Source organism: Sus scrofa, chromosome 6, assembly GCF_054392235.1.
Source record: "Sus scrofa isolate SSC_HxYL_T2T_F1_AM1 chromosome 6, Sscrofa_HxYL_maternal_Yorkshire_Landrace_v2.0, whole genome shotgun sequence".
NCBI lineage: Eukaryota > Metazoa > Chordata > Mammalia > Artiodactyla > Suidae > Sus > Sus scrofa.
The window spans coordinates 30,416,637-30,442,495 of NC_139388.1; the positions used below are offsets into that span (position 1 = coordinate 30,416,637).

Consider the following 25,859-nt stretch of genomic DNA (forward strand, 5'->3'; position numbering starts at 1 on the left):
CATCTGTTTCCCAGGTGGCTCGTGAAACCAAGGCTCAGGGGTTCAGTGACCTGCCTGCAGTGAACTGAATGGTGGCCCCTGAAAGGTGTCCATGCCTTAAACCCTGAAACCTGTGAATATGTTACCTTACATGGCAGTAGGAACTCTGCAGATGTACTTAAGGTTTTGAGCTGGGAGAGGAGCCTGGATTCTCCAGGTGGGCCCGGTGGAATTAGAGCAATCCTTATAAAAGGAGGCACGCCCGCCAGAGGGGGAAGAAGGGGATGGCGAAATGCAAGATGCGGGGGTGCGCTTTAAAGATGGAGGAAGGCGCCACAGCCAAGGAACACAGACGGCCTCTGGAAGATAGAAAAAGCAAGGGGGCGGATTTCCCCCCAGAGCTTCCAGAAGGAGCGCCAGCCTGTTGATGTGCGTCCAGTGAAACAGATTTCCGGCTTCGGACCTCCAAAACTGTAAGATAATAAATCCCTCGGCATTCTTCCCAGCATCCTCCGACTACATCAGCAGCTCTCAGCAGGAGGTACCATGTATTCTGGGTGAGAGGAGAGGTTTGTTTTGATCGTGCCCAGGCCTTCTCACAATCAGAACCAACCTCTTTCCTTGCCCGGCACTGGGGAAGCCGTAGATCCGGGCCTGGCCCTAGCTTGAGCTGTGACTTGCATCAGGTGCTTGAGAAGGAAGGGGCTGGAAGAGAGTGGGAGGCAGAGGATAGGTAAGTGCTCAGAGGAGGAAAACAGAAATTCCCTGTGGTCACAAAAGTCTGAGCCTCAGCTGCTTGAGGGGAGGGGAGGGGAGAAGTCGGGCTGCACGGGGATCTTTTGCCTCCTACTGAAGGTGTCTGTTGTAGTTGGATGACGCTGACGATTTGGGGAGGGAACTTCTGAGGCCCAGATCTGAGATGACTGCAAATTGCTTCTCCTCAGTTTAACCTCCAGGGAACAGAGGGTGACTCTGCCTCCTGTGGGCGGACCTGCCACCAGGAAGGAGGTGAGCCTCGGTGGGGCCGCACTGCTCCTCATAAAAATGAGGGGGTTAACGTTAGGATTTCTGAGGCGCCTTTCAGCTTAAAATATCAGATTCTCCTTGACAAGGAACAGTTGCTTTAACCATTGTCCGTATACACGGTCCCACCTTGGTTTATGGGACCTTGGTTAATGATCATTCATCCTGTCCTGGGGTGGGAGGGTGCTTTGCCGTCATCTTCAAAGTCATGTGCTCTTTGATTCTCACAATCCCTGAGGCAGGAACTGGCATTGTCCCATTTTGCTGTTGAGGAAACTGAGTCTGGGAGAGGCGACCTGATTGGTTCAAGTTAGCTGGCAGGGCGAGGATTTTGACTCGGCTTTTCTAGCCTCCTCCTGGCTTCCTTCGGGACACAGAGTGGATCTCCATGATCATCCTGGTCACCCCTGTTCTGTGACCCTGCTCTTGTGAGCTGGAGACTTTTCCCAGGATACCACAGGGAGTTAGCAGCAGGCTGGGCTGGGCCTTTCCACCTAGGGGTCTTATCCCTGCACCTGGATCCCTGCTTTGAGCCTGGACAAGGCCAGGTCCATCCCAGTGACCCACTAACAAGTATTTCCTAAGCTCGATGCTATTGCTGGCTCTGTGGGGAGCTCTGAGCGTGGAGGAACAGGCTGATGCAGAGGAAGCAAGTCATGGAGGCTGAAAGGGGTTGCTCTGGAGCCCAGCAGTGCTTGGCGGGGGTGGGGTGGGGGCTGCCACTCAACAGAGCAGCATCAGGAAGAGGGGCCATCTAGAGGTCTCTGTTGGGGGTGGGCAGCCCACACTGGGGTAGACATGGCCAAAAGCAAGAGGGTAAGAGGTCGAGGCGACCAGGGGCCGGGGCTGGGGAGGCCTCCTGCCCAGCCAAGCACTCTCTGCATAAAGCCCGAGGATCTGGCTCCACCTTCTCTAGGTATAACCTTTCCTTTGCTTCACCATAGGAAACACCTGCAGAGCCCTGGCTGTGCCCTTCAGGGTTTCAGGGGTGAGTTTGAGGGAATTGGGGGATATTGGTCAGCACATAGCATGGTCAGCATGGCAGGTTGGTGCCCAGAGCCAGGGGGTGATCACAGCCCTCTGTGTCCTGACTATTGGGACAACCTTCTCTTCTGATTCCTCTCTGTAATGGCATGTCCTTACAACACTAGAGTTCCTGTGTGCGCATGACAGAATGTAATTGTCCTACAGATGCTGTCTCGGGGCTTTAATGCTGAGCCTTCCCCTGGGGCATCAACCCTGCTCTTCTGCCCGCTTTACTCCCACCCCCATATGGTGTCATGGGTGCTGCAGGGGAGTAAGCAGCTTCCGAGACCCTCGTGACTCCTGGGCACAGTCTTTAGAGCTTTGGTTTTGTGTGCCGGGGCTGTGGCATCATGGAAGTCAGGTTGGACCCAAGTCTACTGTGACTGGGTAAAGTAACCTCACTTTGGAGCCCCAGCTCTCACCTATAAGGGGGTTGAGAAGAAGAAATGAGAAAACCCAGAGAGAATGTTTCAGCACTGGGCCGGGCACCCGAATGTTCAACAGAGGCTGTGTGGTTCTCCTGCAAAGCTGCGGTCTTAGTTACACACCAGAAGAATATCCTTAAGAAATGAGCCCTAATAAAAGGTGTAGAAACCTTAATAGAAAGGTGTGGAAGAGAGGCCTGGGTCTCAATCAATGGAACTCTATCCACAATGGCACTCACCCCCACTCATCATCAGCCAGTGGGCTTACAGGGCCAGAATCAGAACCTCTGGCTTCAGGCCCTTGATTGTCAAGCCTCAGCACACACGGGGAATAAAAAGTTAACCTCATGGATGTCCCTAGAGGTGCCCTGCAGTCAAGGCTGGAACCGGTGAGGGAGGAAAGAAGTAGGCTGCTTGGGGTAGAGGCAACATGGGCAGGAGCCCTGCATGCTGAGAGGGTCTCCTCCAGCCAGAAGGTTCAAAGACTCGACGTGAAGAGTCAGTGGCTGGGTTTCTCCCAGTGGGGAGGTTCCTCATCTCTCCAAGAGAGTCTTTGGGTCCTGGGGTGCATGGCAGGAGCGGAAGGAGTACTCAGCTGGATGCCATGAGGACAGGGAGAGCCTCCTAAGGAGCCAGAGGCCTCAGGGCTCTGTTGGCCACTGGGGCGGATCTAGGATGGGAAGAAGAAATAACAAAAAGCGGGGAGCTGGGAGGACAGAGGCAGGAAGGTGGAGGCTCCATGGGAAGCACCAGTCCTGAGCTCTTTGGATTCTTACAGCTACCAGGAACCTATAGGCTGGGAGGCTGGTGGACAGTAAACAAGACCCAGGCTAGTGCTGAGAGGTGGGGTTTTGAAGAACAAGCTGTCCTGCTGAGAGAGGCTGAGGTAAACGCCCCTGGAGGGACAGCACCTGGCTTTGCAGCCCTCGTCTGTTGTCTTAGGTTGCAAAGAAGCCAGTCACATGTGTTTCCCTGAAGTTTGTGATGTGCCCTCAGCACCGAGCCTGGCATTTGGGGGCACCCAGGGGCGTGCTGAGTGAACAATGGTTTTGACCGAAAAAGGAATGGGGACCTCTGATTCTGACTGGATTTTTCTAAGGAAAATAAACATCAGAGAATAGAATGAAGGTAAAAATAAAATAGAGGCTCTATTTTAGACTATCTTATCTATTGTACTATTAACAGTCCTATCCCATTTTTTTTTAAAAATTCTTGTTTATGCTCATTTTATTTATTTATTTTGTCTTTTTGCTATTTCTTGGGCCGCTCCCGCGGCATATGGAGGTTCCCAGGCTAGGGGTCGAATCGGAGCTGTAGCCACCAGCCTACGCCAGAGCCACAGCAACGAGGGATCCGAGCCGCGTCTGCAACCTACACCACAGCTCACGGCAACGCCGGATCGTTAACCCACTGAGCAAGGGCAGGGACCGAACCTGCAACCTCATGGTTCCTAGTCGGATTCGTTAACCACTGCGCCACGACGGGAACTCCCCTATCCCATTTTTTGCAAAGTACGAAGCAATGGTTCTAAACAGGATTTTTCTATGATCGACCATCCAGCCAACATGTTTGCTGAGCGTCTACCAAGATTCCATGCAGAACCAGGTCCCGGGGTGCCAGACACAGGTACACCCACCAGGAAATGAATGTTGATTCAATTACCTCATTTGGTCTATGACAACCCCATTCATTACGGGGACTGGGCACTGGAAGCAGAGCAAAGAGTAGTGAGCTGGCTGGCCAAGGCCATCCTGATAACTGGTTCATGACCATTCCAAGAAGTTCCTCTGGGATTCCCCATGGCGACCTCGAGCTGACCCCCACCTCGCCCTGCGGCTCACCATGACCCTTTGGCTCTTACAGAAGTGACTCATTGATGGGATTTTACAGTGACAGGTACTGAACATCTGGGGGAGAGATAGGCTTCAGAAAACTGTGAAACAATGAAAAGCTCTTAACAATTGATTTAAAATCAATACAGTGAGGAAATAGCACCCGAAATAGAAATACCCCCCAGAGGCCGAGGGACAGATCCACACTCCTCGTGACTTCCTGTCATTGCACTCATTTCCCAGTCCTGATCGTGTTCGAGGATTTAAATCCCTCAGACAGACTCAGGCCTCAGCCCTGTGCTGTTCGACACTTGATTAATAACCATAACTACCGCTATGGACCGCTTCTCTCTGCCAGGCACTTAAGGCTCACTTCTGCCTTCCGTCAATCCACTTTGGTCGAGATGATTTTTCCCATATAGGAGGTGCAGAGGCTGAAGCCTCCTAGGGTCACTCAGCTCTCAAGTTTCAATCACGGAAACTTTGGTTTGTCTGATTCCAGCAAAGATGATCTCCTCTTGCTCTGGTCAACAAACTTGCAGATGGCAAGGAAGAGCTGGGGAAAATAGGGAAAGCTTTCAGTCAAAGACTTGGGCCCCTAAAATATCTTGAAGCCCTGGGCAGCACTGTCCACTAGAACTTTCTGCAGTGATGGAAATGTTTCGTATCAGGGCCATCTGTAATGGTAGCCGCTAGCCACACATGCCCGTAGGGAATTTGAAATGTGGCTATTGCGGCTGAGAAACTGAATTTTTAATTTAAATCGATTTAAATAGCCATATGCTGGTGGCTCCTGTGCTGGACTAAGACTGTACGTAGGGCTACAGGGAGAAACCAACAGGATGATTCTGGGTCAGGATCTGTATACCTCTTGCATTTGGGCCATAGGAACAGACCAGGGAATTGAAAATGACCGGGGCCCAAGCTGATGCGCTCTGAGCTCGGGCCTCATTGGAGGCCTTTGGAGGCTCCTCTAGATGTAGGAGCTCCTCTAGATGTAGGAGCTGAGACATTAAATCAGAGAAAGGGAGGAGGCAGGGGCTTGGAAAGCGAAGGCAGGTAGAATATGGGTTCATCTGAGGACCCAGTCCCTTGTCATCTGAGCTAAAGCCTCATAAATGTGAAGGAAAGAAGGTTTCTCAGCGCCAGTTAAGGGCTCTGCCCTGGAGGGAAGCACCTTCCTGTCCCTCTGCCGCATGCCCTAGACTTCCTGTGAGCTGTGTCCCCCCCTGTCTATATCCTTTTCCTTTGTTTGCTTTGGGGCATCTGAACAGCCTGTGCCTCATCCTGGGAGCTGAGAAAGAAACATCACCGTGGAGACAAACTCACTTGACTCCTCTTACAAAGGCTAACGGCCCATGATTTTCTAGCTCAAAAGCCCTTTTGCTTTTGTGAGCCATGCCTGAGGAGATTTGGCCATGGAGAAAGATAATAGGAAGCTGAAGGCAATAAACTGCTTGTGATCAGAAAGGCTCAGGACCAATCCCGGACAAGGCCATCGGTGGCAACACTCTGAACAGGACAGCCACACAGACTCTGGTTTGCAAAGTGAATGTACCCCTCAGGCCACTCCCCCCACAGCCTGCAGATTTGGGGGCAGCAGGTGCAACAACGGAAGGGCCTGGACACCTTGCTTCAGAGAGGCATCCTGCCCTGGGCTTCCAAAGGCTGGGGTGGATTTACCCTCTGTCCTCACACTGTCTTGAGTCTGGACTAGAAAGGGCAGGAGGCAGATAGATGAACTAGCCACGGCCCTCCTGGGAAGTGATGCTGAGTCTTGGGACCTCTGACTCTTTTCTGTTCTGATGGTGGAAGGAGAAGGAAGGGTGCCCTTGGGAAGTTTGTAAGACACAGTCCCTGAAATCTCCCATAGCCTAGAGACCTCCCTCTTCTCCCCAGCCTAGACTTGGGGCCAGAGAGAGTCGTACAAGGACACGGGTAGCCCCTGTGCTGTGTACACATAGCCCAGAGGAGGTCATGATCAGTCAGATTTTTGATGCTGGAAACAACAGTTACCACAAAAATCCCAGTGGACAGTGGTGACCAGAACAGGCTAGCCTGCCCGAGCCAGGGGCTTCTCATGATGTAATCAAACTTGGCTGCCCCATGGGATCTTGGTCACTGCAGGGTTATGGATCTGAAGGTGGTCCTGGCCCACCAGGTGCCCTGAGGGTAGGCTATATGGAAGCGGAGGGCAGCATTAATGGTGATCTGGGCTCCCATGTGGCAAAGTCAAGGCCCGTCGGCATTCCTACTGGAAACGGTGGGCTCAGTCCAATCACTCTGCTTCCCAGACTCTGTGCTTTTGTGAGGAGGGTCAGTGTAGTAGGAACTGCCAGAGCTGGGCACCAATCAGAGCTGCATGTAGCAGGTTAGTGCCCTGTGCTTGAGTATGGTTCGGGGACAGAGTACCTACCGTGACTGTCCTGGCAGTCTCGGGGCTGGGCTGGATCTCCTGGGGAGGCTCCCAGTGTCTGGGGGATGCTGGTCCTCAAGGCTATAACACTGATTCCTGGAGAATGGTTGTTGCTGCTCTCAGCAAAAGCTTGGGTCAGGAGAAAGGGTTGGCTTGGGGCCATGTGATGGGCTCTTCCTTTCTGGCCTGTGGTGGAGCCTGATCAGTTGCAGCCCAGCTGAGAAAGATAGTGGCTGTGTAATCTGCGGCTGCCACAGGCTTGCCCTGGTCATCCTTGTCAGCAGTGGGTCTCTACCAACCCTTTGGGCCATGCCCTTCCCAGTTCTTTTCCAAATGAAGAACTTGAGGACCAAGGGAGGAAACCTCCTGGACCCTGCAGTGGGTTGCATCTTAGGGGAGTACGTTTGGGGTCTGCAGTGACGAAGAGAGCTTAAAGTGGGGCCAGGCTTCCTTGAGGAGGCAACACTCCAGTTCAGCTTTCACGCGACAGCCCAGAAGCTGCCGTCCCAGCCCCCATGCCAGCCCCCAACATAAAGCCCACCTCCCGTCCGTCCCTTTCTTTTCTCTCCTTTTTTCACTTTCTTTCCAGGAAGGCACAGGGACATTTTCCGGGATGAACACCTAAGCCCACGGCAGTGGCCCTTTGCAAATCTTTGGAGCAGATGTTTTTTACTGCCTCCCAGTCACACTTTTTATTGGCCGCAGTGCCAGGGCCATGGGTTGTGATTCTGTGGTGAGAATCAATTTCATAGTCGTCAGTAAACTAAGAGGAGGATTAATTCAGACTCTGAGGCTGAGCATGACAGCTATTTTGGGTCAAGTCCACATTTTATTCCTGAATGGACTCTGGCTTACCCATCCTGTCCCCGGTCCAGCTCCTCAGTCTTCTTTTTGAGTTCACACACTGAGTTTGGCCACATGCCTATGTGGAAGCCCTGGGCTAATTTCCAATCTCAGGGGCCTTTTCCCTCATCACCCCGCTCCCCGCTCATTGTGAAAACCAAACAATATAGAAGAGGATCTGGAAATACATCATGTGGAATCGTGCCCCTTGCATAGCAACAAATTCTGTTAGGTTTTCCCCTTCGATCCGGGACCATGTGTGTGATAGCTGGAACTGGACATTCTCTTTATGGTCTATTTATTCAATTAATGTCAGATGCATCTCTGTGTGTCCTTTGAGTCTTTGATAGCATCATTTCCAATGGCTGCAGAATGTCGTGACAAGTGGATAGACATGCATTATTTAATCATTTGCCTCCTGTGCACAGTATTGCTGCACATATTTGCCAGTCCCAGTGCAGGGAGGTGCAAAAGTGGGACCAGATTTCAGATGCATTTATTCATGAAACATTTATTAACTGTCAGTTAAAAGCAAGGAGGGGGAGTAAGAAAATGTGGCCCTCACTACCCAGTGGTTGAGATCTGACTGGGATAGGGAGACAGGCCCCCAGGTCTTGCACGTGGTAGGAGATGTTAGGATTTCTGGTCCCCAGGGAAGTTATGATATGCCTGGTTCCAAGAAACTAGCTCTCATAAATTGGGCCTTTTCTTTTAGACATTGCTGGATCTCCTTTCATTTATTACTGATGATAAAGTAATAAAGCTTGGCACTAATGTACAAAACAAAAAACAAAAAGAAAACAAGCAGGGATTCTAGGGGATTTTCCTATCATCACTTCCATTTCAGTTCTGTGCCTTCTGATGTTTCTAAAGTGGGAGGAGAAAGGATGTGGTGCTAGAGCTGTACCTGTGGAACCTGTGGGAAAACTGGGACTCCCATCCATCACTCAGCTGGGCTGGGGCGGGGAGGCTGGAAACCCCTGATAGGCGAAGAATAATAACCTGCTATGTTTACTGAGCTCCTGCTTCAAGACAGTCTCTTGTTCTAGGCACTTCGTATAAGGAAACATCATTTTCTTTACAGCAGTATTTTATGGTAGGGATGATTCTCTTCATGATTAAGAAGAGTTTGTGAATTAGAAAAGTTAAATAACTCACTGGAGGTGATTTCTCCGTATCTCTTCTCCAAAACCAGGTAGCTGCATCGCATTTCATGAAATCCTTTTTCTAAAGAGGGGACTCACGTATCTTTGCCTTCCAAAATAAAACAGTAACTGGCTAGCAATCTAGACCTAGGAATGCAAGCGAAATTATATGGAATAATTTTAGAAAGCTCTCTTAAAGTAATTTACTTTCTTTACTTTCCAATGAGAGTATGTACTTAGAGCTGAAATTGATAAGCATGTTATGTTTAAAATTAGTACTTCAGTTTATTTTGGTCATTTTCAAAAGAAACTGTATCTTTAAATTAACAGACCACATCAGTAAGCTAACCACCTGATCTCATCCTCACTCTTTTTTGCTAGTAGATTAAAGACTTAGGGTATTTATAGACTTTCGACTTGCCCCTGAAAAGTCAGGAGACCAAACCAGAAACCACTGACCAGTAAATCTCAGTGGTGTCCCAGGGTCTGTGCACTGAACCAGTGGCTGGATATGTGTGGAAAGCAGAAGAGAATTTGAGGCACCGTGGATGAGCAGTCCAAGGGCCAGAGAGGGCTGGGCCTGCTTTTTTATTTTTTACTTTTTAAAAATTTTATTGATTTATTTTCTTTTTAGGGCTGGACTGAGGCATATGGAGGTTTCCACTAGGGGTCGAATTGGTGCTGTAGCTGCCGGCCTCTGCCAGAACCACAGCAACACAGGAGCCAAGCAACGTCTGCAACTTACACCACAGCTGATGGCAATGCTGGATCCTTAACCCACTGAGCAAGGCCAGGGATCGAACCTGTATCCTCATGGATACTAGTCAGATTTGTTTCTTCTGAGCCATGATGGGAACTTGGGGCTTGGTTTTTTAAATTTGACTTTGTTGCTTTTCTTGATTATCGCTACAACCGTAATTCATAGTCCCATAAATCAGAGCAAGAGGTTTTTTTGTTTTTTTTTTTTTGTTTTTTGTCTTTTTAAGGCCGCACCCATGGCACGTGGAGGTTCTCAGGCTAGGGGTTGAATTGGATCTGTAGCCTCTGGCCTATGCCAGAGCCACGGCAATGCCAGATCCGAGCTGCGTCTGCAACCTACACCACTGCTCACCGCAATGCTGAATCCTTAACCCACTAATTGAGGCCAGGGATCAGGGATTGAGCCCACAGACTCATGATTCCTAGTCAGATTCATTTCTGCTGCGCCATGACGGGAACTCCCAAGAGCCACAGGTTTTGTTTCTAAATGGCCTGGAGAGGTCCTTGTTCAAGGTGGTGATTTATTCTGATTCTTTCACAGGAACCTTCTTCTGCATCTGACAGGTTGATAAAATGCTTTCTTCACCACCCCTTGGGCCACCCCCTACCTACCCCCTGTGTCACACTCAATCCCTGTGCCTCATCACCATGTCTTCAGAGAGGATTCAGTGACAGTTTGCTCTGAAGGCATGTCCACTGTGCCTGCCACCCCTGTATGGGATGGTGGCCAGTCTGCAGGCTCATGTACGCCCTTGATACTTTGTGATGAACTTGGAGCTAGAGATGAATCCAGGAATCCTTGGCTTATAGAGCCCTCTACAAGAGTAGGTGAGGTCACCAGGGGTATGGGCAGAGGGGGAAAGGCCAGAATCTGTCTCAAGACAACCACCCTTGAGCTGCTAGTGCAGGTGGAAGGGTTGAAAGGCACAGTAGAAGGGGTGGGAACCGAGTTGGGAGAACACAGTGTCCCAAGGCAGAGAAGCAGAGGTTTCAAGGAGGAAGTGACCAGGAGGGCCTGCTGAAGCCAGGAGGCCCGGGTTGGGTGGAACCTGCTAGGATTACTGCTCGCTGCTCTAGTTTGTTAAATTTTACCCAGATCTTGGAAATTATAAATCTTATGCTATGGCGATAAGTCTTAACTCTTTTTTCCAGTTATCTTCTTCTTAGTCATAGAATATTACATGATCATTAAAGAACATTGAGGAAAAAGTGGAAAGAAAAATGTTAAATGTTTAATTTCCACCCTTTCTAAACATCAAATGTTAACGTTTTGGTGTGTTTTCTTTCAGTGGCTTTCAGTGGGTTTTCAGTGGTTTAGAGCTTTTAAAATGGCAATGATAATTATACTGTATATATACATTTGTACACAATTTAACATACTAGAAGCATCAATCTATGATTGGACTTTTAAAACATGACAAAAAAAAATCCTTTAGGCTGGTACAAAGTTCAGCACCTGCCTTTTAATTCAATCGTCTTCATGATATTACTCCTTTCTGTTATATACATTTTGGCTACTTGATGTCAGGTACTGAGAATCGTATGTAAATTTATGCCCACAACTGTCTTCATCTTGTATTTTTAATGGTAACGGGTTTTGCCTCAAGTATTTTGATGCTAAAATACTAAGTACAAATGTTCAGAACATTTATGCTTTCACAATTGTGCCTATGAATATAAAATTACCCTTTTTATCCTGCTTGACGCTGCTTATTCCCTTAAACTGTGCTTTGTCTGACATGGCCACTCACGTGTTCTCTTTTGTTTGCATTTACCTGGTATAGCTTTGCCTACCCTGGAGTCGTTTTATTTTAGGTGAGGCTCTTGCATTAATTTAATGCAGGAACCATTGTCTTCTAACAAGGGAATGGCAAATGCTTACATGTATTGTCCCTTGTCATCTTGTTTAGTGTTTTCTGCATCTCCTTTCTGTTCTGACTTTTGAGCCACAGCTGATGATTTCTTTTACCTTCTGCAGTGATTTGGAAGGGAGACATCTTGTTTCTCACTCCACTGATCTGCATTCTGTTGCCTTCAATGAATGTTTTAATTTGTCTCGGGTCTGTTTGTAAGCAGCTCTGCTTATCTCAGCCTAGCCCTGCTCATCTCCTGGAGGTGACATCCTCTGCAGAATGGTTTTAAAGGCCCTTTGTCGATTTTTTTTCCCTCTGTTTGCTTATTCTGGGAAGGAAGTTGGGCATATGGAGCAGGACCGCTGAGGGACTCTCCCTGGAGGAAGGGCCCTGTGTTCTTGCAAGACGGGGAGGGGTGGTCCAGGCTCTATAGCCAGAGGGGGTGTGTGTCTGGCAGTGCTGCCCAGGGAAGCCCCAGCAGGAAGTGCCTGGGGGCCCTTGGTTGAGAAAAGTGACCTGAGCAGACCTGGTCCCAGCTGACAGGAATGAACTCTCTGCTGAGAGAGGCTCCCAGGGCTGAGGGACCAGAGTGAGGGGGTGTGGGTGGGGTGGGTGGGACCTGAGCTGGCAGGGTCCTGGTTCCGGTCTAGACAGGCAGTTCAGGGTCTGAGAGTCTAAGGGTGTGAAATTCTGGGCATGTGAACTATTTTTTTTTTTTTGCTTTTTAGGGCCACACCAGTGGCATATGGAAGCTCCTAGGCTAGGGGTCGAATTGGAGCTACAGCTGCCAGCCTATACTACAGCCACAGCCACAGCAACTCAGGATCCAAGCCGAGCCTGCAAACTATACCACAGCTCATGGCAAAGCCGGATCCCCAACCCACAGAGCCAGGCCAGGGATAGAACCCACATCCTCATGGATGCCAGTCAGATTCATTTCCTCTGCGCCGCAAAGGGAAGTCCATGAATTATTTTTAAATAAGCTTTTTTTCAGGGCCACAGCTGCTGCGTATGGAAGTTCCCAGGCTAGGAGTCAAATCGGAGCTGCAGCTGCTGGCCTATGCCACAGCCACAGCAAAGTGGGATCTGTGCCGCGTCTGTGATCTACGCCGGATTTGCAGCCCACTGAGTAAGGCCAGGGATTGAACCCTCATCCTCATGGATACTAGTCGGATTTGTTTCTGCTGCACCACAGCGGGAACTCCCTAAAATATGCTTTTTAAGACTTATAAATGCGGAGTTCCCATCGTGGTGCAGCAGAAACGAATCTGACTAGGAATGCAGACGTGGCTTGGGTCCCGAGTTGCTGTGGCTGTGGTGTAGGCTAGCAGCTGTAGCTCCAATTCCACGCCTACCCTGGGAACTTCCATATGCAGCAGGTGTGGCCCTAAAACAAACAAACAAACAAAAAGGCTTGTAAATGGAATTTCATTGAGGGCTTTCTTGGGGCCTCCATTTATTTACTCTCTTAACCAGGTTTCTTTACCATGAATTGTATATTAAAACTCTCCACAAGGCAATTAACAGCTTTAAGTGACTTGTTTAAATGTAAATACTCTGGCTTTTTTTTTTTTTTTTCATGTATGCAAGATAGTTGCTCCTTTGGACTCCCTAAGACAGAGGTGGGAGGCCAACGTCACACCCACAGGCAGGAGAGAGCTGGGGCGTGGGAAAGGCAGGGTGGGGCCACCTGCCACCAGTGATCCTCTGCCTGACAGGGCAATGCTTTCCTAAGAGTGGCCACAGGTTAAAGACTGGCTGGTGATACGGGGCAGTGCATGCAGTGATCAGAGCTTTGACAGGGCCAGCCTGGCTTTTGGTCTTCCAAGGAGGGTGATGAGCCAAATAGCTACTCAGGAGAGCGAGACCATTTCCACCAGACACCAAAAACTGACACCTCACCAACACCAAGTTCCTTTAGGACCAGATCCTCTGGGAAGCCTTGGAACATTTAGCCAGAATCGAGAGGTAGTATCATCAGAGTCCAGATAAGCAGGGGCTGGGACAAAGCCAGGCCCAGCCATTGGAGTCAAGGTCAACACTCTAATCTACAGGCCCACATGATCATGGTGGCTACTGTCAAGCCCTGGAGCACCAGGCGAGAACACTGAGGTCCAGAGATGTAGGCGAGGCGTCCACGTTCATTCAGTGGGCTGATTCCAGTTCCTCCCAGTGTTTCAAAATATTTGACCCATTTGTTTTTCTTCTTCTATGAGTTGGTGTCAACCCTTTGCCTCAGGGATTAAGGTCCAAACCTAACACATGAGAGAGAGGGAGGAAGGGAGGGGTGCTCCCTGTCAGAGTTAGTCATTCCTCTTCCGTGTTTTCAGTGCTCCCTGCTCATCCCTCCATCATACCATTTATCTGGCGGCACTGGAATTACCTGCCTCTGTTTGTCTTTCTCACAGCAGTGAGTACCTAAGAGCAGGGACTTTGTGCAGTTCTTTTTATACAGTTAGGCATACATGAATTTTGTTAATGAATGTTGATGAATTCACAGCTCTCCACTCACTGTAAATAGGTTACGGTGGCTTGGTCCTATTAAATGTGCAATCTTTCTATGATCAATTAATTAAAAATGTTGTTCTTCTGAAGGTTAATATCTGAAAAACTAGGCTTGTCTTAGCATACGTGCCTGTGGGGAGTATGGCTGCTTGGGCCACACTGCTTCATAGTGCCCCTTGTAGCAGCATGCTCTAATTGCAGGCAAAGGGTCTCGAAAGTGGGTCTTTCAAGCTTTTGTGGAGGAAAAACATTTTCACTGAGTGAATGCATCAGGTTTCTGAAATATACCAGCCTCTGCCTCCTTTGCCCTCACTCTGCTACCCCAGATTCCAGAGCTGGAGTCATAGCTGCTCAGATTTGAGACGAGATTAGCGGTGTTTATAAGATCCCTGTTTGGCTCACCTGCTGGGCTACAGGTGAGGCAGCATCTATAAGGAAACATCACGAAGTGGTCATGTTCATTTTCACATTTCCTATTCTGTACTCCATGGTCTATTTTAGATTGGCTAGCCCCCTAAGGACAGGGCCTTAGGTCTCATTCACCCCCATCTCTCCAATGCCTGGCTCAGGGCTCAGCACAGAGTAGGTGGCAGATGCTGTTCTGGGAATGTCTAAGAATTGGTGTGTCAGAGCCTTGGTGTCAAAATGATCAGGTAAATGAGACCTGGCTGGTAAACTGCTCTGAAATCACCACAGCTCTACTTTGTGAGGCCCAATCGTTCTAAGCATCCACACCTTTATTCTGATTTCTCAATTTGGTCTTATTCTTCGGAAGTCACCATTCCACTGTGCTGCATTCAGTGTGCGTGGACACACATTAATCATTACTAGGGTCAGTGACCAGATGAACCCTGAACATTCCATTACCAAATGTTTGTCATTTCTCATTAGTCTTATGTTTATAATCATTATGGACTTTTCCCTAGACAACTTGTCAAAGTCTGCATGGCTTCACCAACCTGTGAATTTATCCCTCCAGAACTATGGAGGGCATCTGGAACCCTAATAGGACTTTCCAAAGAAGACACAGTACAGCATCATGATCTCTTTCATCTTCTGTCATCTTGCACATCAAAATTCCCCCTTTACTCATCAAAAGACTCTCTCATGGCTGTGAAAGTTACCTCCCCCACTGCCTCACATCCTTCACAGAACTGCAGGTGCTGCATCTGTATCTCTCTCCCTTCCTGCCTTTGTTTTGCATTGTTATTAGAAGCGTAGCCATGGAGAGAAATCTGGTGGTCAGCAGCAACTGCAGCCATTAGAAAAGACAGATTTTCCCTCTAATCAGCCTAAGGAGAATGGGGTTCGGCTTCCAGTTCCTACAGTTTGCAGAGAAATAGGCAGAACGAATTTGAGATGGCAAGTCCAGAAAAATCCCCTTTTGTGAGACAAGCTCTCTGCACAGGAGGGAGCCACTGATTGACAGGTGCAGCATCCAGAAAGGGCTATGGGATTTGCAGTGACCCCCGACTCGGGCCCTCACAGCGGCCACTCTAGGAGGCAGCCACTTGGGGGTGTCACTCTAGAATCATGGACCAAAGATAACACTGCCTGCCTCCCAGAGTACAGAGAAAAGGTCTCAGCCCAGGGGGCAAGACTTCTGCCTCCTCTCTCACAGAAAAAACCCTCCTAAGCCTTTTGCCTGAATTGGGGCACTGCAGCTGTGCCTGGCATCTGTGCCTCCTGGCAGCTCATGCTGCTTGACACAGACAGCAATTGTAGCAGACCTACCACCTTCTACTGCCTAGAGCTTTTGTGAAGACCAAATAAGAGAAAAGTCCATGCATGTTCTCTAAAGGGCAAAGAGCACTGGGAGGAATGCTGGATGGTGGAGCTAACTGGCCACACCCTCCACAAGCTCTGGCTTTGGGCATATTTGATGAGCATGGTCCATACTGCAATAAAATGCCCACATTCAGTGAGATGCCCCAGATTGGTAGTTTCAGATTTCATGTCTCTTTCTTTGCCTATAAACTTTTGTCAGCTAACCTTTGTTACCCAAAGATTTTCTCAATCCTTCTTTCCAAAAATCTATTTCCTACTGAAACTCTATTCTCTATTTCGGGGGCCCTGGAATAAATACATCACTGGCATAGCCAGCCCTGTTCATTTGGTCACAGCTTTTCTCTGCCTTCCCTCCCCACCCTACCCTTCAGAGCCTCTCCAGATGGTACCCACCCTTGAAGATCAAGCAGAAAATCTCTCCACAAGCTGACCCACAAATTACCTCGCCCTCCTTCAAAATAAGTTATTGGATTCCTGCTGACCTTGAACCAGGGAGGCAGCAATCACCATGGTTAAGAGCAGGTTCTGCAGTCAGACCGCATACCTCCTACTGCCTGTGTGACCCTGGGCAAGTTACTTGAAGTTCCTGAGTATTACTTTCCTCAGCTATAAACCAGGGATAATAATGGCAGCTTTGTTATGCATGTAAAGGGCTGACCACAATGCCTGAAGGAGGGTTACTATCGTCCTAAGAATTTTCTTTATATGTTGCCATGTAAGGCCATAACAGCCTAGGAAAAGTACATTTTATTGCCCCATATAAAGAAAATGAGGCTCAGAAAGGTTAAAGCACTTGCCCAAGGTCACACATTTGGTGATGAAGCAAAGATTCAGTCAGGTCTGTCTGGTTGGGACCCACCGCTTTTCCACTGCCGTAGCCAACCCATGCTATTAGGCCTCCTATGGTTACTTCAGCCCTGGTTCCTTGGTTCACCCATCATGTGGGCATCACTCCTCTCCCCAGCCAGACTCTGGGCTCCTCCAGAGCCAGGTTTCTCAAAATGCCCCCACCCCTGCTATGCACCCTTCAGTGTCTGTTGAGTGAACAAAAGAGTAAAGGGATGGGAAAAATTCATTTCAAAACCAGATTCTATTCCAAAGAACCCGACCCTGGCATTTAAGTCCCTGGAAGTCAAGGGCCTCTCAAGAGAACTAGGGGTGAGCCCACCTCCAGGCTCTTCCTCCACTTCAATCCGCCCACCACACTTTGACCCAGGATATCTGACCATGTTTCCTTCCAAAACACTCCCAGGGATCTCTGTCCTTCCTGTGGGACTAGAAAGGAGTTTGGTTCCAACATGCTCTGTTAACATGTCTTCGCTGAGCTTAACATGTATTTCTTTGATCCAGAGGCAAACTTTTGGAAAAGCGATGGTCAAGGATAGCAACAATGTGCTCCCTCAGAGCTGTGCAGTGAAGGCTCCATGGCCACGTTCTCCAGTGACTGTGGTTTCTGAACTTATGTCGCTTTATTTTTAAAGTAAAGCTGTATGTAAAGTGCTGTAAACACCAACATCAGAATGTCAGAATTTCAGGATAGACATGAGAGAACAATGTCCATTTTGCTGCTTGCCTCATCGTCCCAGGGAAAGAACTGTACATTTGTTAATGAGACAGGGGAACATGAAAGATGGTGAGGTGTGTCCAAAGTGGCTGAGACCCTACATTTTGGTGTAGACACACTTAATCATGTGAAACTGTCCTTTAAACTTCTTCAGGGACCAAGCAAAGATGAGGAATGGGGGCAGTAGAACTGTAGAAAAGAGGAGTTCCCTTCGTGGCACAGTGGTTAACGAATCTAAGAACCATGAGGTTGTGGGTTTGATCCCTGGCCTTGCTCAGTGGGTTAAGGACCTGGTGTTGCCGTGAGCTGTGGTGTAGATTGCAGATGCGGCTTGGATCCAGTGTTGCTGTGGCTCTGGCGTAGGCTGGTGGCTACGGCTCTGATTAGACCCCTAGCCTGGGAACCTCCATATGCTGCTGGAGCGGCCCTAGAAAAAACAAAAAAAAAAAGTAGCAAAGACTGTTGATTTTTTTTTTTTCTATTAAAGAACACCTGAAATCTCATTTGATCATAGCCACCATGTTTTGAGTGCTCAAGACTCAGTATCTTGATCAAGGCCAACGGGTGGCAGAGTGGCTCTGACTTTGTGTATGTCTGACTCCTGTGCAACATCTTTCTCCTAGAGCACAAGGCTCCCATTTCCCTGAGGAACCTTGGAGTCCAAGAGACTTAGAGTTCTTGGGTCATCTGTTATAAGCACCCTCTAATCATCCTCTTCTTCAACTTATTAGCAGAGGTCAAGACCTGTGCATAATTCAGTTAGCTAATTTGTTTATTCATCATATGCTTATGTAAATGGCTTGAACTCTTTCTCAGTATCCTCATCTGCAAGAAAATTGGGGCCACATCAACGTAATTCATTTGCTTATACTTGCAAGTGTTTTCAATCATGTTTTATTTTTTTATTTTTTATTTTTTTGCTTTTTAGGGCTGCACCCATGGCATATGGAGGTTCCCAGGCTAGGGGTCTAATCAGAGCTACATCTGCCTGCCTACACATTAGCCACAGTAATGCAGGATCTGAGCCATGTCTGCAATCTACACCACAGCTCATGGCAACACCGGATCCTTAACCCACTGATCAAGGCCAGGGATCGAACCTGAAACGTCATGGTTCCTATTCGGATTCATTTCCGCTGCACCACAACAGGAACTCCCGTCAGTCATGTTTTAACTGGTAGTAAATCTTTTGTTTGATTTATCTGAAAATCGTTTGTTCTTCTTCCGGTTGCCCCATCTTATAAGAATTTATGAGCCCCTTCTGATAACAGTAGCAGCTAAGTAAAAAGAAACAAGTGAAATTAATTTTAATAATATTTATTTAACCCAATGTATTCCAAATGTTATTTTAACCTGTAATCATTATTAACATTATTAATGAGCTATTTTATTCTTTTTATACTAATTTATCAAAATCTGGTGTATATTTTATACTTACATCTCAGTTCAGACTAGTCGTATTTCAAGTGCTCAGTAGCTGCCTGTGGTTATTACATGGACAACACAGATATAAATAGGCATTTTCCTTGTCCTATTTCATCTATTTGTTTCTATTTCAACTTTAAATTTAGGTTTTGCGTTAGGATTGGATCATAAAAGGCTATGATCAAATGAAAATGTGCCCTTTGGATAATTTAATAAACATAGCAGCAGTTTAGGACAGTGGCAAGAACGTGCCTTAGAAATTATAAAACCTGGTTCTCATCCTCACCACTGACTGGGCCTTTGACCAGTGGCAACCCTCAACCTCCCTCAGCCTCTTTCTTCATGTTAAAAAAGAGATGATGGCTTATGATTATTAAGTGTCTTTTTATTTCTAAGAAACTCTGCTTACAGCACATCCCTTTTCAGGGTTTCTGCAGCTCTTTCCTCTTTCCAGTCAAAATTTTTGTATGATGGGGCTTATCCCATGTTGGTGTTGTGTTCCTTGTGCCCAGCTCTGTGCCTGGCACACTGTAGGCACAAGAAATGTTTGTTGAATGAATGAAAATCCAGTTCTTCTTTGGGGGAATCCTGGGCCTCAATTTTGCTAGAATAACTATATCATCTGTAGCAATTAATTACACTTTCATTTTCTTTCTCATATTAGCCTAAAATCCTGATAATCTAAGCCTTTTGAAGGGCAATAGCTGGGGTTAGAAACCATTTCCTGATCCTGTTAGCAAAGGAGATGGTGCTCAGCTATAGGCATGGCTGCCTAGAGACCCCCGCAAATAGCCTCCCTCTTATTACATGCTGTTCTGATGCCGAGGAGAGTTTATTAATGACTCTAAATAAGAAAACAATCAAATCTGTCTGCACTCGTATGAGTCAGAGCAGACCCAGATGCGGAGCCGGTCCTTGGCCTCCAAGTGCCCTCAGGAAAAGCAATAGCAGCCTTTGCTCCGAACGTCAAAGCCCTGCGAAATTCCAACCTAGAAGGGGGAGGAATTGCTCAAAATGGATTGGAGATCCAACACGAAGTGAAGCAGATTTTCAAAAGGCCAGGCCCCCTATCTGGATGTTGTGCACACTGAGGTCTAGGGAGAGCTATTTCACTCTACTCTCCTTAGGCACTCAAACCTATGGCTAGGAGTTCTCAGGCATAGGCCCTTTGTGTATGTGGTAAGATTGGGGCAGTTGGCACTGCCAGCTTGGGAAGACCAGAGGATATCTGTGGCCTGAAGTCCATCAAGGCCCAAATCTGCTTACCTTCAGAACTCCTGCAGCCACATACGAAGGTGGAACATTGGTTGTGATGACATGAGGCAGGAATGTGATGTTTCCCTGAGATTACTTGAGGCTCACAGCAGTGAAAACTTTTATTTTGATATTAGAAGCTTTGCTGTGAAGAATCTTGAGAGTGGGAATAGGTGGAAGGAGCCTCTTAACAATATCCAAACGTCCTCAGCATTGGAACAGGATGCTAGCAAATAAAGATAAGCCTTTTTTTTTTAAGCTCTATATGTACTCTGTTGAATAATGACGGTGTCCTCAGGGTTTTTTTTTCCTCTCTATTCTTGAAGATTATTAAAACATATTTTGTTGCCATGCAGGCTTGACTTCCTGTGAAGCTCTTCCACTCTAGAAAGAAAACCCTGGGCCACTGACCATAAGGGTCATCTACTTCCATTTCCACTTCTTTGGCAGTCAAGCTCAGGTAACAAGCCCTTTGTCAGGATAAGATGTAAAGTATGTGGCAACATCCTTGCTGAATTTGGAAGGACTCTGTGATTTATGTCTGAATCTTAGTTAGTCCCCAATCCTCTTCCTCTAAAATCTAGTTGGAATCTCATAGAGGACAGTCCAATACTTCAATTTTTCCTCTATAATTTTTTCTATAATATAATAGTAGGGAAAAAATAGTGGTAGGAATTTGAGATCCAGGTTAGAACTTAAATTCTGCTCCTTCTGAGCTGTATAACCACAGGCAAACCCCTTTTCCTCTCAGAGCTTCCTTTCCTCATCTTGAAAGTGGGAATAACAACACCACCCACCTCATAGGACTATGAGGTTTAAATACATTCTTACATGTGAAGAGCCTGACTCAGAAAGGTTTCTTCTAATTATTAGCTTATGATTCTTTAAATAGGAATTGCTGATGGGTTCATTCAAAGTGATGCAGTGGACCCTCTACAGCTATGTTTTCTCCTTTCCATTTTTTTTTTTTTTGTCTTTTATTTTAGGGCTGTACCTGTGGCATATGGAGGTTCCCAGGCTAGGGGTCCAATAGAGTTATAGCCACTGGTCTATGCCACAGCCACAGCAACGCCAGACCTGAGCTGTGTCTGCAACCTATACCACAGCTCCCAGCAATGCTGGATCCCCAGCCCACTGAGCAAGGCCAGGGATCGAACCTGTGTCCTCATGGATGTTAGTCAGATTTGTTTCTGCTGAGCCACAACGGAAACTCCCTCCTATTTCATTCTGTAACTAGCTTTGCAGAAATCATCACAGAGGCTGTGTTTTCAGAGCTTGCTTCTACTCCATGCCCCCAAATTCTCCCTTTCCATTAGGGGGGCTGAGGCCAGTGCTCCAGAACCTTGGACAGCTCCACTCCCTAGCAACTACTCAGGCTGCTGCCTGAGGAACAGGAAGGACTTGGGAGATTTTTCCAGAGGGGCTGCCATAGGAATTTAGGAACCCTAAAGGCTGCAGTCTCATTCCCAGCATGTGTGCCATTTGCATGCGTGCTAAGGTTCTTCAACATGACCAGCCCTCCTGGAAAATTTTGAGGAGAGGAAACCTGTTTAACTCCCTAAGATTTACCAAATCTTCACGGCCTTTCCTTTGTTCCTGTGAACCCCAAGGATTTTTTTTTTTTTTGAGCCTAAGAAGAACAGAAATACCACCCACATCTTCCTGTATCTTCTGATATATATCTTGTTTGGCTTCAGTACAAGGATTAAATATTCTTGATTAACCTCAAGTGAAAGTAATAATGAAGAAAGGTTTTATAAGACAGAAATTCATGCATGAATTAAAAAACCCCATAATGTTATTGCCTGAGTGTAATGTTAAGTGACATTTTCTAATCAGGGTAAGCGGTTAGTTCAATTTATGAGATAATTTAGCTTTTCGCTCTCCAGTGCAAAACACAACACACACATGCAGTCACCTTCTGAAGAGCCAAGGAAGAGATTAAGTCCTATTTTTACTTTATGATACTGAGTCACATAGTTCAATGCAAATCACACTGATGCCAAAGTAAGAACAATACCAGGTATTTAAATACCTCTTTTCCTTTTGGGAGCTCTAAAGAATTTGTGGCTGTGTGAAATCCTTTTAGAGCAACTCTAGGAAAGGAGACACCTGTCACTTGATGGGCATTTAAGACTGAGCATCCATCTCCCCTACTCCCATCATTAGGCCTGAAGGAGCCAGGGTTTGTCAGTTCTTTGCATTTAGTAATAGCTTCCTGATATCTGCATTTTCTGGGGCATATTGTGTTCTTTTTCTTTTCTTTTTTTTGTCTTTTTGCCTTTTCTAGGGCTGCTTCCCACAGCATATGGAGGTTCCCAGGCTAGGGGTCCAATCAGAGCTGCAGCTGCCAGCTTTCGCCAGAGCCACAGCAACGCAGGATCCGAGCCATGTCTGCAACCTACACCACAGCTCATGGCAATGCTGGATCCTTAACCTGCTGAGCAAGGCCAGGGTTCACCCGCAACCTCATGGTTCCTAGTCAGATTTGTTAACCACTGAGCCACAACAGGAACTCCTGGGCCATATTGTTGATAAGGAAGAAGAAAGCTTATGTTTGAAAAATTTGTTTTTGACTAATCTAAATTAGTGATTTAATTATGAGGAAGAGAGGAGGATAAAAGTAGAATAGGAAGAAAAAGGAGAAGGGAATTGAAGGAGAGGAAAAGACAGGGTATATGCTTAAACCTCCTTGAGCCTGATAAATATTTTTCATGCATTTTTCTCATAAATAAATTTGATGCCCACCCCTAATTGGATGGAAACTTGAACAAAGGCGTTTAGGTCCTCTTTAAATATTTCCACATGCATGAGGACAGTGTCAGTTCCATCACTTGAAGGAACTGTGTACAAGAACATCAACTCAGGACTCCATAAGCAGGCAGGTAGCCACTAAGTAGAAAGGTTTGTGGTTTTCACCAAACAATGCCCACACCCACCTTGAGCTTTCACACCTTGGGCCAGTGTTAGTTGCCAAATTGCAGCTTGGTTTCACTTCTGCCCAGCAGAGGTCGCTGTGGATACTTGTAGAGACTGGTTGGGGCAGGGCTGGGCTGGATGGTAGCTCTACTGTCTGTTAACTGCTCTTCCTCTAGGTCCACTGCCCCTCGTTGTATGGGAAAAGGAGTCTCAGGTGGGGATTATCTCAAAGCCACACAGCACCTTTGCATAAAAGTGCTGTGAAATGGAGGTCACTTAGTGGGAATGGGCAGGTTTGAGAGGGTTATCCTCATCCTCTAGGGTTATCTATCCATAGTGATATCTTTGTGACACATTTGTGTCCTCTCTACAAGTGCACCTGGTATTACTGAGAGGCCACCTGTCACTGACCTGCAACTCCAACCCCATGGCCCTTCCAGATAGAGATCCAAGTGACAAAAGTTGTCTTGCCACACAGTCTTGCACCCATATCGTAAGAACTCTCCTGGAGTTCCTGTTGTGGCACAGTGGAAACAATCCAAATAGTATCCATGAGGACGAGGGTTCAATCCCTGGCCTTGCTCAGTGGGTTAAGGATCCAGGGTTGCTGTGAACTGTGGTGTAGGTCAAAGACACAGCTTGGATCCAGCATTGCTGTGGCTGTGGCATGGGCCAACAGCTGTAACTCTGTTTCAGCCCCTAACCTGGGAACTTCCATATGCCGCGAGTGCAGCCCAAAAGGCAAAAACAAACAAACAAAAAAACAAAGAAGGAACCCCTCTGCTTATGAGCTCCCCAAGCCTCACTTGTCAGCCTATGATGGTGGGGGACAGAATTCTGGTCCTCAGGCAGCCCACTGCAGCAGGATAAGGTTTCTGAGGGATGGGAAAGGCAGGGCACTGGTGAGGATGTTAGGGTCAGACCCAAGGCACCAAAAGGGCTGAAGAGGGCTCCACTTACTTGTGCGGTCCCACTTTCTGGGCCGCACCACATGCACATGGCCTGAAGCTATCTTTACCTGAGGGAATCCAGTGGACTTTAGGTCGTTACTGTGATTTGAGAGTTGAAGGTGACTACCCTGCTCCCCGCCTCTGAGGCCAACAGTACTTCATTCTTTTCACACACAGCCAGCCAGATGCACAAGCTCACTATGACACGCATGTGAACACTAGAGCACACCTTGGCACCTCCCTAGTCATACACATTCACACTCAAACTCTGACCCACACCATTGCCCATGCAAACATTACACTCTGACACACACACACACACACACACACACACACACACGACCAAATTTGACCTAACATGGCTGATGGAGTGGGTGGGGTTGGGAGGGGTTAGTCAGGATGATCCTGCGGACCCTGACTCACTCATGCCTCGAACCTTGGGTCCCTTCTGCGAGGCAGAACCCCTTGCCTGTCCACGTCCTCATGGTCACAGGTCTTGAACGCCCCACAGACGGGACCCTGTTACCATTGCACACACAGCACCCGGAGGCAGGACCCGCGGGGGTGGGAGTTGGCGGGGGGGTGGGGTGGGAGGGAAGGGTGTGGGGTATATAGTGCCCTGCCCCGCGCGGCCGCCTCCTCCCTCGGGATTTTCCATCCCCGCTCGCGCGGGCCCGCGAGGAGCGAGCACGCTTTGTCTCCTGCCTGGCTTCTGTCACGCTTCCGCGGAAGCTCCCCGCGCCGCACCCGAACCCCCCCTCCCTCGGCCTCGCCCCCCGCCCAGCCGGTGGCGCAGGCCCGCCAGTGCGGCGACCGCGGCTTTGTCCTCCCTCGGATGCTGGGGCCGAGCTTGAAAGCCCTGCGCTCAGAGCGGCCGCCGCGTGGCTGGGAGATAGGTGTCTGTAGCTGGATCTGAGGCGCACCCTGCGCCGAGCGGAACAGCCCGAGGGTCTACAGCCGCGGTGGGCGTCTACCTGGAGCTTCAGGGTGCCCGAGAGGGGACTAGCCCTGTCCCGCCCAGCACGTGCCCATCCGGGTCTGGCTCCCCGATGCGGTACAGGAGCACGGGCTCCGGAGTGGGGCGGGGAGGGTCGTCTCGACTAAGGGCCCCTGGCCTGGACCGAGGTAGAGGGGGGTCAAGGTGGTAAGGCGTGGAAGGGGAGAGGCCAGGGAGGTTCCTCAATCCCTCTTACTTTTCCCCACTGCACACCTCACCCCCTGGCCACTCTGACCTTAGGCGCGGGGCCCAGATCGCAAAGGACCCTGAGAACCCGTCAGTGCTTTCCTGTACCGGCGACTCCTGTCAGAGTAGGGAGGGGTCTCCCAGCCTTTACCCTCACATCTCATTTTCCCCTACCCCCCATAACCAAGGCGGGTCCAGGTGGGAGGGGAAGAGTCCTCTGTCTCCATCTTCATCCCGTTTCCCCTCCTCAGAAGCCCTCGGCTTCAGCAGAGAGATGAGTACTAGGATAGGTGTTCATGACATCCCCAAACAGCCCTTCCTCAATAATCCCAGAAGATTCTGAGCAGACGAGGAGGCGTCCCGCTGTTTTATCCATTCCATCCAGACTCTTTGTAACCTTAAGGAGCCGAGGTGTTGTGGGGAAGAGTCCCCCTTCCTCTGAATCTTTCATCTCAAGACACTTTCCCATTCTCAATAATCCAGGCAGCCTGGACTTCAGGCACTAGAGGAGAGAAGCTCCAAGCTCTTAACGCCCTCTCACTAGGGATGGAGGGGCAGGTCACCAGCCCTCTACCTTCACGCTCAAGAGCCCCCTTCACCATAAGACAAAAACTAACCAAAGCTGCTCCGACCTCAGACGCGGGGCCACAGTCAGCAGCGCTCCAGGACAATGGTCTTGAGGGCGGTGAGGACAGGTCCCATCAACTCACCAGGCCCCCTCATGCCTCAATTCATTCCCTCCCCAATAAAACAAAAGCGAATCTGAAAGCACCGACCTCAGAAAGGCTGGAGGGCGGTCTAGGAGCTCCTCCGAGCTCTTCACGGCTCCAGCTTCTAGGCGATGCCTCTCGCGACGGCGACGGCGCGGTACGCGGCTGCGACCGCGGCGCCTGCAACCTCGGCTCGCGCAACCGGAGCCTCCCTCGGACTCAGCACCTGGAGAGGCGAACAGCTCCGCGCCTCATTCCGA

The 25,859-nt window shown here is 48.5% G+C and overlaps 1 protein-coding gene across 1 annotated transcript in view; it reads right to left on the reverse strand.

Annotated features, from left to right (window-relative positions):
- SMPD3 (sphingomyelin phosphodiesterase 3) overlaps nucleotides 1-25,826 on the reverse strand; it is an 87,426-nt gene extending 61,600 nt beyond the window's left edge. Inside the window, exon 1 of the mRNA XM_005655777.4 lies at nucleotides 25,666-25,826. The gene's annotated coding sequence lies outside the window, so the exon portion shown is untranslated. The remainder of the gene's footprint in view (nucleotides 1-25,665) is intronic.
- Between the last annotated feature and the right edge of the window lie 33 nt (nucleotides 25,827-25,859).